This window comes from Schistocerca piceifrons, chromosome 1 (assembly GCF_021461385.2).
Source record: "Schistocerca piceifrons isolate TAMUIC-IGC-003096 chromosome 1, iqSchPice1.1, whole genome shotgun sequence".
Classification (NCBI taxonomy): Eukaryota; Metazoa; Arthropoda; class Insecta; order Orthoptera; family Acrididae; genus Schistocerca; species Schistocerca piceifrons.
The window spans coordinates 557456741-557473080 of record NC_060138.1 but is presented as its reverse complement, the minus strand read 5'-3'; positions in this window follow the sequence as shown (position 1 = coordinate 557473080).

Here is a 16340-nt window from a genome sequence, read left to right as displayed (position 1 = left end):
AATTTTCTTTACAAGTTCTATGACTGCCGTTTTTAGAGATATCCATTCCTCTTGAAGTGCAGTGCCTACTGAACTATAATTTCGCAATATCTATAGCTTCAGAGAACTTCAAAAATAACTCTTCATTTCTTAGTGATTTCGTATCTCATTTCTTTGAGCACTGATTCTTCCTGATTAGTTCCTTATACTTCAGCCTGTTACTAAATTGTGATATATCTGCTAATGGGAACAGCTTACAAACCTGTGTGTGATTTCAGAATCACTGCCTGAATATAATGTAATCTAATTGAAGTCTTCCTGTATCTGCACTGCTTTTTGAAGTAAACCTCCCCCTCTTGTGAGTTTTGAACAGAGTATTCTCCATTAACACCTGAAATGTATTGCAGAATTGAATTAGGATTTCTGCTGGCTGAATTATATTATCAAACCTATATTTTCCAGTAATCCTTTCTTACACTCCTTCCTCAACAGCCGCAATCCTATCTCTCATGTTTATTTGACTTTCATCTCCCTTTACATACTGAATCACCCTTTCAATATCTCTGTATATTTTCGGTACCTCTTGATCTTTTACTTTTGGCGTTGTCATGTATACCTCTACTGTTGTTGCCGGTTCTGGTTTTGCAGTCTAATCTAATGGGGACAACAGAGCTCTCTGCCAAATCCTCCTATTCATAACGATTCCTACTCCCTTTCTACTAACTTCTACCGCGATTGATGTTATTCTACACGCATCTGACCAGAAATACTTTCACTTGATCCTCACTATATATTGATTGCACCTTTGCATTTCCCTTTTGAGATTTGCTAGCTTACCTACTATGTTCAAACGTCTGACATTCCACTCTCCGACTTACAGGACGGTACCTTTTCGTTGGTTATTCAGCCCGTATCTCATGGTCAACTCCCCCTTAGCAATCCCCTCCAGGAGATCCGAATCGGGTCATGGGGTCCTGGCTTGGTATCATTTGCCAGTGGAGAGGTCTTCATGACATGTTTCAGCTGCAAGCCACATGTCTACCAGTTACCAGTCCAAAACATTTATTGCTAATGCAACTACTTAGACAGTGTGTACCGTACATGATACGCTTTCTAAACCCACAGGGCAGAACAGATGATTAGGATTGTGGAAAGGGCCAAATAAGGTGTCGATCAGGTTCACTCAAAATTGCAATTTATTATAATTTAATAACACCTTTAAACTAAAACGGCACATAGCCAAACCTTTAGAACTACGAGTTTCAAAAAGGCAGTTATTTCACGGCTGAGGACGTCAAAACAGGAAACCTTAAAAATGAACAAATAGAAATGAAATTAAAATAACAAATAAAATAATTATAATATATATTGTATCACAGCTAGGCTGGAAAGCCTCAAGGCAAAAGTAGTTAGATCCAACATATGCAAGGTGCAATACAAGCGGCTGAAGACCACAATTAAATTTGAAAATTTAAAAATATATTACCATAATCTTTTAAGGCAGAAGGCCGCAATGTTTTTGCTTTAAAGGGTAACTTCAAGAATAAGGTTTTAAGTAGCTTAAAGCCCACAACTGATTTTCCAAAATTCAGAAATACATAAGTCCAGTAAAATCAAGAATCTTTAAGTCATTGGCTATGATAGATTATAAACAGACAATTAAGCGCTGGTGGGAAGGACAATATCGAAAACGGCACTCAAACTTCTTCAAGTAGGTTGGTCTGCCCTCGTTCACTTACGTGAAACAGGTGGTGAGCCCAGCCACACTTGATCCGTCTGAACCCAGCCAGGGGACAGCCACGGACCGATCGACAAAACGACCTGCTTGCCACCAATCGGTACATGAGAACCCAAACACAAAAATTACGAACATATTTATCCACAATGAAATATGTATTAGCTGTCAAAACTGGACACCATGTTGGACAGCGACGAAGGTGAGTAAAGGACGCTGCCTGAAATTACGTTAGTGGCCAGGGCAGGTAACCGGAACACTAACAGCCACAAGGCAGAAAATTCCGCTGGTACACTCAATATAGTTAATTGCACCGCATGGCGGCTAAATTTCAGCAATAGAAACATTCGGTGCTGCTCACAGGAAACCTCCCCAAACAGCGAATCACCGAAGCGAACCACAACACATGAACGGACGTGGCTTGGGTGGTTGAAACCACTAGTCAACTTTGACGTCCTGGGTCGGTGAAGCACGATGATCGTAGCGATTGGACAGCTCCACACCCGCTCCGAACCTGCTCAGAGACCACCAGTGGACCCACACGACTACACCGCGCCGAGATAACTTCCCTCGTCCGTAGCAACCGAACGACTCGCCTCAGAATGCCGAAAACATCTTAAATCGTGGTCAGTGGAAATAACGCCAACTACACAAACAACCTGACCAACACTTGCACGAGGACCTGAACGATACACAACAGTAATTAAGCACGCGCGAAGACAAATCAGAAGTCGATGCACACACACACACAGCCGACTCAAGAACGGTCAGCGAGCAACACCGCGTCGTCCAGTAGGACGACCGACCGACGATCCACTAAGATCGCGGACCGGCTCAAGTGATGCGTGGCGGCAATGGTCGGGCGAGCCATGTCGACGCAGACCTCACTGCTGCTCCAACCCGACTGCACTAGTGCCGCATTGCAACTCCCCGACTGGCAGGTGCAGACTGCGCTCCAGACGCGTTCCAACTAACTGACAGACCCGAACCCGCGACACGAACTCCCCTGCGACAGACAATGGCTGGGAAGTAATAGCATTCAAGCAAAGATACTACGAGAGGGTATATGTCGATACGCGGTGCTAGCGCCGGTCGCGGTGAGACAAAACAGCAATTCAGTGACAGTAGTAATTTAAATTAACGTAGTGAGGTGGAAGTACGTTAAAAAGAGGGTGCAAAATACATGATGCTGGGAACATGAGCCACGCACGGCTCAGTACACATCTGTTCTATTTATTGTAAAATATTTGACTGCATATATTTTGTTTTATGTTGCTTTACATCTGAATGTCATCCAGAGAGATCTCAACGTGTCATGTAATGAAGTAAACGTGTAACTAAGACTGATGTACAAATGAGAACTGTTCTAAATTAAAGAACCGTTCAGGGGTTAATTAAAAGTGTGGATGGAAGGACGTCAATGATAAGATTCGCATATGACTTTCTTAGCTTGAGTGAAAATGAGAAGGACCTGCAGGACCACATCAATGAAATGGTCTATCGAAGAGACACTATAAATGGGACTAAACCAAAGAGAGTATCAGAGGGATTGTCAGATTTTGAATGTGCAGCAGAAAGGAAGCGAAACCGTTTCGCAATCTAGGAAGGAAAATAACACTTGATGGACGATGCATAGAGCATATACGAAGCGTACAAGGATAGACAGTCCTTGCTGTATCGAACGTAGTCTCTAACTTGTGGAGGGAATTTCTGAGAATGTACGTCTGGAGCACATCGTTGCATGGAAGTTATTCGTAAACTGTGGGAAATACGGGGGAGAGAAGAATGGAATCATTAACGGCTTGTGTTGCAGAAAGACCCAGAACAATAAATGGATGGATAAGATAGTTCCCTGCAGAATCGGCTAGGAAAGGAATATGTGTGTACCACTGACATGAACAAGGGACGTAATAATGGGATATGGGTCAATAGATCATTGACTGTCCTGTATTGTACCACGGGGAATTTTAAATTTCTGTGACAGTTGGAACTACTACCAGGGTGCATTGCTGTTCATGTTAAGTGTTGTTACCAAGCCTGGTATGATACATAAAGGACGTGAACAACGTCAGATGGTGATTAATCACTGTGAAGGAAATGGAGATTCCGCAGATAGCGTTATCAGCAACTGGCAGACTTTGAAACTGGACTCATTGTTGGTCTACATTTGACTGGTTAAGTCAGAATGCGATCTCCACATACGTGAAGCAGTCGAATGTAATGCTGGCTCGATGTGGCACTCAATGGGAATCGGTCGTCAAGATCCCGTTCAACCAAATCCCGCCACACCAAGGGACGATCGGCATACTATGAGCCCAGCATATCATAAACCCTTTGCGTATGAACCTGCATCCTTGAAGCAGTAGTAGACCTGAAACATTCTGTGTCGTCCTGCACCATTGGTGAGAGACCAGCAGCGGCTGAATTAGGCAACTACTGTTCCCTGAGCAGTCATTAACACTGAAACACAAAATGCTTCGTATGGTACAGTGCTGTGACCGGGAAGCATGAAATCTACATCTACATCTACATCACACTCTGCAAACTAACTATCGGTGGAGGGTAGCTCTGGTAGCGCTGACTGATTACTTCCCCCCCCCCCCCCAACCCCCTACCATGTTGCACTGGCGAATGACGCGAGAGAAGTATGATTGTCAGCAAGCCTCTGGATTATCTCTAATTTCTCGAATTTTTTCGACGTGGTCTTTTCAAGATGTTGTATGTGCGAGGAAGCAATATGTTGTCTGACTCTGTTCCGTTAAGGGCGAGGTTTTGATGAATGGCGACTCAGCGAGTTGACTGACGACGTACTGTCCTGCATTACCCAGATCAAGTCTGTAGCAGTGCCAGTGCTCAGGAGCTCAAGGGCCATTCTAAACAGTTGCGGGCCAGATTGGCTGAGGATACGACGCCATTATGACATCTTTCCCACCCGCATTACTGCTTGCACCAGGCCAGAGGGAGTGAAGCGTCGTATTGATATGTGGGATCATACTGCCAACATCTTTGGAAATGTGACTAGATTTTGTAATCTCTACGGTCGCAGGTTCGAATCCTGCCTCGGGCATGGGTATGTGTGATGTCCTTAGGTTAGTTAGGTTTAAGTACTTCTAAGTTCTTGGTGACTGATCACCTCTGATGTTAAGTCCCATAGTGCTCAGAGCCATCTGAACCAATAGGACGGCGTTATGCCACCTTACTGGGAGGGTCTGCGTGCCCGAGTGGTACCATGGTACTACTCTACTGGTAGACTTTGGAGCAGATGTCTTGCTTCACAAGTAGCCTTTCCGTCATCCACGTACTGCTTCTCGTGGAGTGCATCTTTCACTGGGGCAAACAGATGAAAGCTCTTTATGGTCTTCTGTTAGGTGGCGAGGAACTCAGCGTGCACACGCCTTTGAGTACCCCAACTGGTGGGTGAGTGTGTCAGCAGTGCGACGACTCACCGTGCTTTTGTAAACTGTCACGTTTCGGATAGACGTTCTGTAAGTGCCTATGAGTATCTGCGATGCTCTGTTTTTTTCGGCGAGAAGAAACTGAATGACAAGTCTCTCTTTGGAACTCACCTCCGTTACAGATGTCACTCTGAAGGCTATCGTATAGTGCTGCGAGCTAACGGAACGTCATGAAACTGTAAGGTTTGACGCAGGAATATTCCAAGAGGTTCCACAAAAAGTTCCGCGTTTTTTTCAGCTGAAATTGGCCCAGACGAAGAATGTATTGCTTTACTCCACCCCTCGAGGAAGATGTGTGAGTTGGAGATGAAGAAGTTATCAAAGGTGAGTAACTGCTGGCAGTCCTTAGTTTGTCAATCACAATTTACGTCCTGGCGGTATGAATGACCATTCGCGATAAGGGACCGGTAGCCGCTCGGTTTGGACGCACCTGCATCTCCTGACCACCTAGATCTCCGTTTCCCACATTTGCTCCTGTGACAGGCTTCAAACGGAGATTCCGCAGTCTGACTGGAACGTAACGTCAGAGGACAAAGGACACCGTGTGGAGCACGGGCGGCTAACGGCGCGACGGGCATCGGAGCGCGGGCCAGAGGTCGCAGGGCGCGTTACGGCGCACAAACAGGACACTGATTGCAGTTAGCGTGCAGCCGGCATATTGCATTAACAGCGCAGTATTGCGGGTGGCGGGCGGCGCGGCGCGGTGCTCGTGAGGCCGGATAGATGGCCCGCTAACGCGGGACATGCATACTAATCCACAGCGCCGCGCAAATGGGCTGCCGGGCGCGTGTGACGGCATCGCGGGCGGCAGCGGCGGACTCCTCCTCCGCCAACTGCCCGCGACCAGCAGCGGCGGCGCTTTACTGCCCCCGGGGCGCGTAACGATGTGGAAGAGAAGCGTGCGCCAGGCTTGTGCGAGCTGAGAGTGAATGATGTCACAGGTATCGCAGCATTCCTCACCTGGACGCATGTTACGTTTGTGACAATGGAAAACACCGTTCGTACTGTATCATACAGTGCAGCACACCGAGATAACTAAAGCCTTGGGATACCTCCTAATATCGTGTCAGACCTCCATTCTCCCCAGCAACTCGACGTGTTATGCACTCAAAAAGTCGTTGGAAGTCACCTGCAGAAATTCTGGGCCGTGCAGCCTAATGCTTCTACGGCCGTCCATAATTAGCGAAAGTGCTAGCCGTACAGCATGTTGTGCACGAACTGACCTCTGGTTATGTCCCATGAATGTTCGATAGGATTTATGTTGGGCTATCTGCGTGCCAAACCATTCACTCGAACGGTTCAGAATGTTCTTCAAACCGATAGCGAGCAATTATGACCCGGTGACTTGGCGCATTGTCATCCGTAAATATTCCATTGTTGTTTGGGAACATGACGAATAGCTGCCAATGAGCTCGAAGTAGCCGAAAATAACCAATTCCAGTCAATCACCGGTTCAGTTTGATCCGAGGACCAATTCAAATTCACGTAAACACAGTTCACGCATTATGCAGCCAACACCAACAGTGGATTGTTGACAACTTGGGTCCAAGCCTTCGTGGGGTCAGCGCCACACTCGAACCCTACCATCAGTTCTTACCAAATATAATAATAATTATTATTATTTTGAGCTTTTCCTCATTACAGAGGCTTATCTCCAAAATATTAATTTACTTGGAAATTACAATACAAACAATAAACGTTCCTAAACTATATTCTCAAAATATTTCTCCAGGTGTTTCGATCTTGTGTGTCTTCTTCCTCTGCGCCCATTCTCCTCATTGTGTGCTGTACATTTTTGAGCCAGGTGGTCATAGGTCGTCCTCTTCTTCTTCTCCCCTCCGGTTCCCACTCCAGTATCAATTTTGGTATTCTGGTTTTCTCCATTCGTCGTACATGCCCGTACCACTGTCATATTTTCCTATCCATTACGTCACGTATTCTTTCTTTTATTTCCATTCTCCTTATTACTTCGGTGTTCCTTATCTTTTCTTTCCTGGAGATTCTTGCCGATCTTCTCCAAAACTCCATCTCTTGAGCTTGTAATTTTTTCATGTGTTTCACGTCAATTGTCCCGGTCTCCGTTCCATACAGAACCACACTCTCTAATATGGGTTTGTATATTAATTTTTTAGTTCTGCTCATTACATTCCTGCTCCATAAGACTGAGTTAAGCATCCCAATGACCCTCCGTCCTCTACTAATTCTTTTATTGATTTCTGACTCTGATTTTCCCTCGATTTCTAAAATGGATCCCAAATAATAGAAACTGTTTACCTTTTTGATTTTCTTGCTTCAATGCATAGCTCATCTGAATATTAGTCAAGTATTCTGTTTTTTGGTAATTAATCTTCAAACCCCAAGTTTTGTATGCTATTGCTAGTTGATTGCACATATAGTTAGCATCCTCCCCATCTTGTGCTACGACTACTTGATCATCAGCAAATAATAAATGATGTAGGTAAACTCCATCTCTTATTTCTAATCCCATACTGTTACATTTATGAGACCATGTTCTAAGGCTTGCACTAAGACTAATATCTATATAGATTTTAAATAATGATGGTGACATGGGACAGCCCTGTAAAAGGCCTTTGCTTGTTCTAAATTTCTGTGAAAGTTTATTACCAACTTTCACTTGGCAAATGTTATCTTTATACCATATCGGCTGGACCCTGGACGACTGGAAAACTGAGGCCTGGTCAAATGAATTCCGATTATATTTGGCTCTTACCAAACATAATCGGAATTCATTTGACCAGGCCTCAGTTTTCCAGTCGTCCAGGGTCCAGCCGATATGGTCACGAGCCCAGGCGATGTCACTCTGTTAGCAAACGTACTCGTGTCGGTCGCTTGCTGCCATAGCCCATTAACGCCAAATTTCACCGCACTATCATAAATGATATGTTCGTCGTATGTTCCAGGTTGATTTCTACGGTGATTTTGGTCATTGTTGCTTGTATGTAACCACTAACAACTATATGCAAATCCACAGCTATCTATCGTTAAGTGAGGGCCTCCTGCTGGGAGGTAATGTCTGAAATTTGATCTTCTCCCACTCTTGACACTGTCGGTCTCCTAACTGTTTCCGAAATGGTTTGTCCCATGCGTCTAGCTGCTGCTACCGTTCCGCGTTCAAAGTCTGTTAATCCCATAACCACATCGAAAACCTGAGTACAAATGACAGCTTCGCCAATGCACTTTCCTTTTATACTTTGCGTACGCATTACTACGGCCGTTTGTTTATCGGCACATCGTTATCGCATGACTTTTTGTCACCTCAGTGCACATGCCTCTAACTATATGCACGACAGTAATCACCAGGGATGTAAATACTGGTTTTGAAACACTATATCTTTTGGTGGCCTTAATCGGGGGGGGGGGGGATGGGTCAAATGGCTCTGAGCACTATGGCACTTCATTGCTGTGATCATCAGTCCCCTAGAACTTAGAACTACTTAAACTCAACTAACCTATGGACATCACAAACACCCATGCCCTATGCAGGATTCGAACCTGTGACCGCAGCTGTCGCGCGGTTCCAGACTGTAGCTCCTAGAACCGCTCGGCCACTCAAGTCGGCGGGGAGGGAACATCCGAGTAGCCTCTGATGATATGTCCAGCATTAAAAGGCGAAACACTGGACTGAGAAACTTGCTTGATATCACGACCTAATACCCATGTCATAAAAAAACATTAAGGATAAATATGAGTGATGGGAATTTATTTCGAAACCCACCTCATGGTAGATGACGGAGGATACTTTCTTTACCTCAATCACTAACAACAGCCTCCCCCTCCCCCTTCTATCCTCTTGTAGTCGCCAAAAGTGTGCAGGAAACACAGTTGTTGATAAACATCTACGTAAGTTCCAACCTCTCTACTTTTCATTTTTCAGCTCTTTCCTAGAGGCACACTGTGTCTCAAACCTTTTGGTAACTCTGGTACAGGCGGTATAGCGTCAATAACCGATTATATTGGGACAGGGAACCAATGGTCGGAAATACATATTAATTGTGTAATGGACATACACAGCAGACACCACGTAACAACAACATAACTAATAGTACTGTAAGAGTGTCGCTTGCTTTATCATAGACATACATCCAAGTGATGATAAATGTAGTTATCTTTACATAAAGAAAAGTATTATCTTCTCAAAAATCCTCAAACCGTAAACTACACCCTTCATTTTCGTTTACGATATTAGTGAATTTACTCATGGCACATTTGTTACATTTGTTTGCAGTCACTTTCAAAGCTAAAATTAATCATGATATCAACTAATTTCGTACGATTGCATTCTCAATTGCTGATGTATCCATGTATCGCCACAATAATGTAAAAACAGTGAATGTTTGGAGGAGTATGAATGAGAACAGTGGCGAATTTAAATTTACGACAATAATGACGAGATTTTATTCATCCTTTTATAACCATAACCTAGTTGATAAATCATGAAGAAAACATTATAAACAAATCAGGAAAGGGATGGTGCTTGATTGGCAAAGCATTCATTGGGGTGGAAACTATATAAATTCGCCACTGCATTAATGCCTTTTTCAAGACTTTGTTTACATGAATCCGATATGAGGCCGAATACTATTCGAATGGAATCAACTACCACCAGGTACACCACAAATTATGGTTCACGGAGAACAGGAAGCTATGAATATCATTTAACAACCCAATGCTGGTGCAGCAACACTTTACCCTTTCACCTTGATTCAGGTGTTACCAAAAGACCGCAACCTATGGGCTAAGAGGGGCAGCTATAATTTTCTCATGCATCCACGAAAACTTGTAAACTACGTGGACTGGCGTTATGATTACTAGAGCGCGGTAAACTTCTGTATCAGAGCCCTTCAATCCAGGCAGATTCTAGTGTGAGGTGCACCCGTTCACTAGTCTGACCTACCAATCTGACTCGCAGGCACACCGGCAAGTCCTGGAGTTGTCAGACTTAAGACGGCCGACTCAGGACGAATAAGTTCACCCTCGTGACACACAATGTGCCCGAGATGATACGCAATTCCACTGTCGGTAAACTGGCTCTTAGTACGCCACAAGTTGCAAGCCGCACGTGTCACACAGTAGGGACAGACCAGAAGTTCTCCAACAGGAAGGTGACGAATTAGCAGAAAGATCCGCCTCCACATTATTCAAACCAATCGAACTATCCTCCACTCATTGAATCTCCCCTCTTGACTGTTCTGCTGGCATGGTAGCCAGTCCGCACACAGAACCGCGGTTCCCACGTTGAGGAAGCAAGCCTCTGTTTTCCATATCTTGAGGGCAGCCAATAAGCGCCTCAAAATCTCTCTTGTCTGAGAAAAGATTTTAGGCTAGGAAGGCGTCGCTCTCATTGTAAACTTGGCCATGTTTCGGTAAAAATGGTGTACCTAGACCGTACCACAGTCCCTCATGTACAGAGAGATGAAATCTTTCCAGGCCGACCATCTCTGAAAGAAGACTGTTAATCTCCGCCGACAGTCGTGCCCGTGAAACATATGTTTTTGCCGCTCGCTGAAAGAACCTGCAACTCCCTGGCGTCAGGGGAGTTGCAGTCTTGCCCTCACTAACTACGTGCACCAACCGCTCTGTTCGTGTCGCCCAGTTCCTAACATGAGAATGCTTCTAATTTTATGCCGTACCCCGACGTGCGCAATATCTCAGATTACAGCAGTCTCTCTTAAACGGCTTCCTCCATCCACTTTTCGCCAACTGGACGCGTGTCGCCTGGCCCAGGTTAACTGTTTTGCGAGCCGGCGCCCTCCTGCTCCGACCGTAAGTGGGAAGAGAGCCATGGCGCGAGGTCCTTCTGCAGGTACAATTCACAGCGTGCTGCTTTCCCGAATCACTCGCACAGACAGGTCGCTGGACACAACATTTATGCCTCGCAGTGCATCCTTCTCCCTGTTCTCCGTCGCTTCCACTATGTCCACTGGGTTACAAGTTCTTCTCAGGCTACACATGCAGTTATATGAACATTCTGCTCAAAATTTGCTAATGTAAAAATGTCATAAACCCCACATATCAGCCGCGTAGGGTAGCCTCGCGGTCTAAGGCGCCTTGTCACGGTCCGCGCGGCTTCCCCCGTCGGAGATTCGAGTCCTCGCTCGGTCACGGGTGTGTGTGTTGTCCTCAGCGTAAGTTAGATTAAGTAGGGACCGATGGCCTCAGCACTTTGGTCACTTAAGACCTTACCACAAATTTCCAGTTTTCACACATATCAAACGAAGTATTAGGGAACACAGGGATCATGACCTAAAATATGAACATTAATCCAACATATGGTTTAAAATGAGAGAGTGGCTTTCCACCTCTCAGTGACTGTTCAAAGCGACGACCGCCAGTCTCGATGCATGTTTTGCTAAGGCACATCCAGTTCTGCCGCACTTTCACTGTTGTACAGTGGGACAGGAAGTAGCGTTAACCCCTGACCAACAGATGGACCTTACATGGTGCCTTCGCGTTTGGCTGCTCCACATTGCCTAGTGCTCTTGCTAGATGCACTATAACAGTTCTTCAAAACTGTACCCTTGTTTTCCATAAAAGGATGTGGTTTCAACAAGACGATGCACCAGCTCTCTTCGATGTTATTATCCGTGAGCATCTGAACAACACGTACCCTCGTCATTGACCTTCAAAAAGAGATCCTGTCCCATGGCCGGTGCAATTGCTGGATGTCACACTTCTGGAGTTTTTCATCTATGGTTACGTCTGACTATTGGTGCATGAAATTCCTTAGAAATAGTTGAAGTTCTGGTTGCTGATGCAAAGCTGCCTGTCTCCTGAAACATCAGACATAAGGGATTGAAAGACCATGGCAGAAATTCATACACTGTTGCCTTTGGTACATTGAAATATTGTGATTGGTGATCATCACTTTGAACAATTACTGTGAGATACTTTGTTATGCGGTGTACGGCGTGTACGTCAATCACACAGTAAATATTCATTTCCGACCATTGGTCCCTATCTCAGTGTGGTAATGGGTTGTGGACCCACTATCACCCATTTAAATTTAGCCAAAAGGGCTTGAGACACTCTGTATAAGTAGGAGGGAGAACTATTTTGGTTAACTCATCTCAGAAAGTACCCTCTAGATCTACTAATTCTTAACAACATTGTGATGCACACTTATATAGCATCAGTCACCGCCTTTGGATGATCATCCCCATGAGGCACTCATACTCACATAAAGAACTTGCGGCTAGCACAATATTCTTTTTGCAACGTTTCCCTCTTCCTCCACCGGTCCTATGTAGTATAGATCCCACACAGACGAGCAATATTTAAGTCTCACTGGGACGGTCGAACTAGCGCACCTTCTTCTTTTTTTTTCCCATCCACACTCGACATCCTTGGCACTCTGTTATCGATTGTATCCGTCCTTTGTATATCTCTGCTCCGTTATTGGCATAGTGGAGGACGCCTGCCCGCAGGACAGCACAGGAACAGTGGTGGACGGCTGTATGGAAAGCGTACCTTGTAAGCAAGAGGAAAGTGGCTTGCTGGCGACGGTGGAGAATTTGGGGTCCGGTTTTCCCTAGAATGTGTGAGTACTCTGTTGGGTCGAGTACATCTAGAATACAACGATCTGGCCTGAGGAGCATTATTTGAGCCATCATGTTTGTTGGAGTTTAACTGTCAGCTACTCGACCACTGGGAGAGGCAAGCCTTCCTGGGGACTGTGGCCTAGCGGTTCTAGGCGCTACAGTATGGAACCGCGTGACCGCTACGGTGGCAGGTTCGAATCCTGCCTCAGGCATGGATGTGTGTGACGTCCTTAGGTTAGTTAGGTTTTAGTAGTTCTAAGTTCTAGGGGACTGATGTCCTCAGCCGTTAAGTCCCATAGTGCTCAGAGCCATTTGAACAATTTTTGAACCGTTATGCCAGGTGTTCAGCCATCTGGCAATTTCATTCGCCATGCTTATGATGTGTGACGCCATTTCTGTGGTGTCAGTCTCGAGCAGCAAGGTTGCCTGTTGTTACGTTAGCAGTCTGGGCTAAGAAGATGCCCCAGGTCAACGTGACGGTTGCTCTTCGCTGAGTGGTGTGGTAGGGTCTGAAACTTGAGCAGGACAGAGACAGTTTCGTGGTTGCCTGGAGGCAGCATCGTTCTACCAATATGTGTTTCAGTCTGGATGTCACAATGGGTGTTGGATTCTCAAGGCTGTGGAACACATTGAAGAACTGTGTCTTGCAGTGACTTCATTGATGAACAGGGCAAACAGACAGACTGAATGCGGGGGTTACACCTTTTACCTTGGGTGTTGTCACTGTTCGTTGCAACCGTCCATATTAGATCATTGACCTGGGATCCCGAGTCGATATTTTCGTTGTGTCGATTATGCTCGCTCAGATTTAAGCATCATGTCTGTTCGGCTAAATTTGTAAATGTCGTGTTGAGAAGTTTTCGCATTGGTCAGCTACTTTGGGCAGTTGCTTATGTAACCGTTAATGAAGTGGTTTGCTTTGTGTGCTGGTACCTTCCTGCTAAAAAGTCGTGTAGTCTTGTGAAAGCTGGGGTCAATAGCGATTTTACAACTATGAGATCTGATATTTCACATAAACTTTTGCCTTACTCAAATAACAGTATAACTATGGACTAAAGAGATTGTCGTTAAGTGTGTAATTCTCAGCGACCATGAGCGATGCAGATCAGGTTTTGTATTACTTATCCGCTACGGTCGCAGGTTCGAATCCTGCCTCGGGCATGGATGTCTGTGATGTCCTTAGGTTAGTTACGTTTAATTAGTTCTAAGTTCTAGGCGACTGATGACATCAGAAATTAAGTCGCATAGTGCTCAGAGCCATTTGAACCATTTGTATTACTTATTACTACACTATGTCGTTGGTAGTGAGAATTTATCCACACTTCATTCCCTGAGCGTTGGGTAAACAATTTCCCGTGTCACGAAATTGTTTCGCCAACGTGGCTACGAGGCAGTCGATCCTAGGTCCCTCCTGTGCTTAGTTCAGTCCACCATGGTGCCAGCGCCAGCGTAAGCTATAAATAGCGCGCCCACTCTCAAATAGGTTGAATATAGTTCTACGCTAAAGTTAATTACCAAGATAAAATCTGAATGGTCAATGGGTCTAGTCCCTGATTACTGATTAAGGGGTTACTTAATATGTATTTTGCCTTAGACATGACGGATTACTTCCTGCTTAAGTTACGTTGTTATTAATAGCAAGGATAGTGGCAGAAACCTAGAGCCGCCTAGTACCAAATTATTCTTAAGGCGCGCTATTCAGTATAAGCAATGGTTTCACGACGTGGTCCAGTATACTAGAAGGTCAGATAGGTAAATGTAATTGATAGACACTGAGTGTCGTTTGAGTGGCTGATATAATTGGTTCTCTGTTTATTTGGCGAATAAACATCATCAGCAAATGCGACCGAAGACTTTCGGCATAAGAAGTCACACTCGTTCTGCCAAGAAGCCTTGGCAGAGAGGACGGCAGACATTCTGTTGCCCTAAAGGTGAAGGAATCGGCAGTGATCGACGTCATGAGGATGAATTAAAGATCCATAAGATGTATCCACAGGACTGTAATTAAGAAAGTATGGTGATGACTTCTCTGTGGGCAAAAGATTCCGGACTGGTCTTCCATTTGGATCTCCAGGAGGGGACAGCCAAGGGGAAGTGACCTTGAGAAGCAGGTGAAACAATTAAGGAAAGGCTAACGTTGGGTGAAATCTGGGTGTGGAGTCAGAAGTTTGAACAAGTTATCATAGTTAGTAGGTTCCCTGCAGAAAGGATCCCACGGAAGACATTGTCAAGTAGACGGGACAAGATGGTAGGACACGTGTTCAGTCACCGTGGAATAACTTCCATGATGCTAGAGGAAGCTGTAGAGGGTAAAAACTTGCGGAAAACTGAGTTTGAAATACATTTAATAAATAATCGACGACATAGGGCGCCACTCTTCTATTTTGAGATGAGGTGAATAGCAGAAGAGACAAATTCTGGAGATGAAGAAGTTTACAGAAGAGAATGTGTGTGTGAAATCTTGTGGGAGTCAACTGCTGAGGTCATCACACTACTTAGCCTAAACTATCCTAAGGACAAACACACACACCCATGCCCGAGGGAGGACTCCAACCTCCGTCGGGACCAACCGCACATACAGAAGAGACAAATTCGTGGTGGCTTGCATAATACCAGTCAGTACACGACAAAAAAATACTTGAAGCTCCTTGTCTGGCTCAAATGCTATCGATTTATTGACGAACGGGTGCAAAGGGGTTTTCAGTCACTAGATGATATCGTTCGTTGAGAATTACGACACAGTGAGAGAGGCTGCCCACTCCCAGATAATGGCTGCTAAAACTAGTGCTGACATTAGAACTTTAACGACAGTTTCAACATCATCGGCATCAAAATAACAAATATTTCACGCCATTTAGGGTGGTCAACAGTGCTGTCAGTGTCGTCAACGGCTATTTTATAGAGTCAGGAAGTAAATCTTTTCACAGAATAGATAGGAAGATACGGGAAATTAAATCATAGAGGTCGATGGAAACTGTATCCTTCAACACAGCATTCTCTTACCGTGAACTGGCGACGCATCAAGAAGTCTGATGTCACAGCTACCGCGTGTCAGAGGAACGGCAGCAGGCCTGCGGGAAAAGCGGGAGGCGCGCCCACTGTAACAATAGGATTCACTCAGTCTTTTTTGGTAGGAAGCTCGTTTCCACACCCTGGGATCCGTTTCGCCTCGAGAACTCAATCAGCGGCTTGTCCCGTCTCTCCGCGATACACCTTCCTTCCCCACGACACGCCCGAATCTTTCCAGCCCCCGCCCCCCCCCCCCTCCTCCCCCACCGGACGACAACACTCGACGCTCCTCCAAGCGGCTGCTCGTATGACACGCCGCGAGCCTCTCGTCTGCCCCAACAACTACTGGCGCCTCTTCTGTTGGCGTCACTTCAAAGAACCGAATGACACCTGAGACGGTAACGGGATTCGGCAATCTGCTGGGAGACGAGCGCCACTCAACAAGGCCACACGTCTGGGAGCTCTCTTCTCTTTCATGTATTCGGCCCAGTTCCTACGACAGCACACAGTGGTCTCGTGACCGTACACAAAATGTAAGAAATGCTTCCGTATTTCACAACATTACGTGCGACGGAATCTAGACACGGCTACGTGTGTGTCACT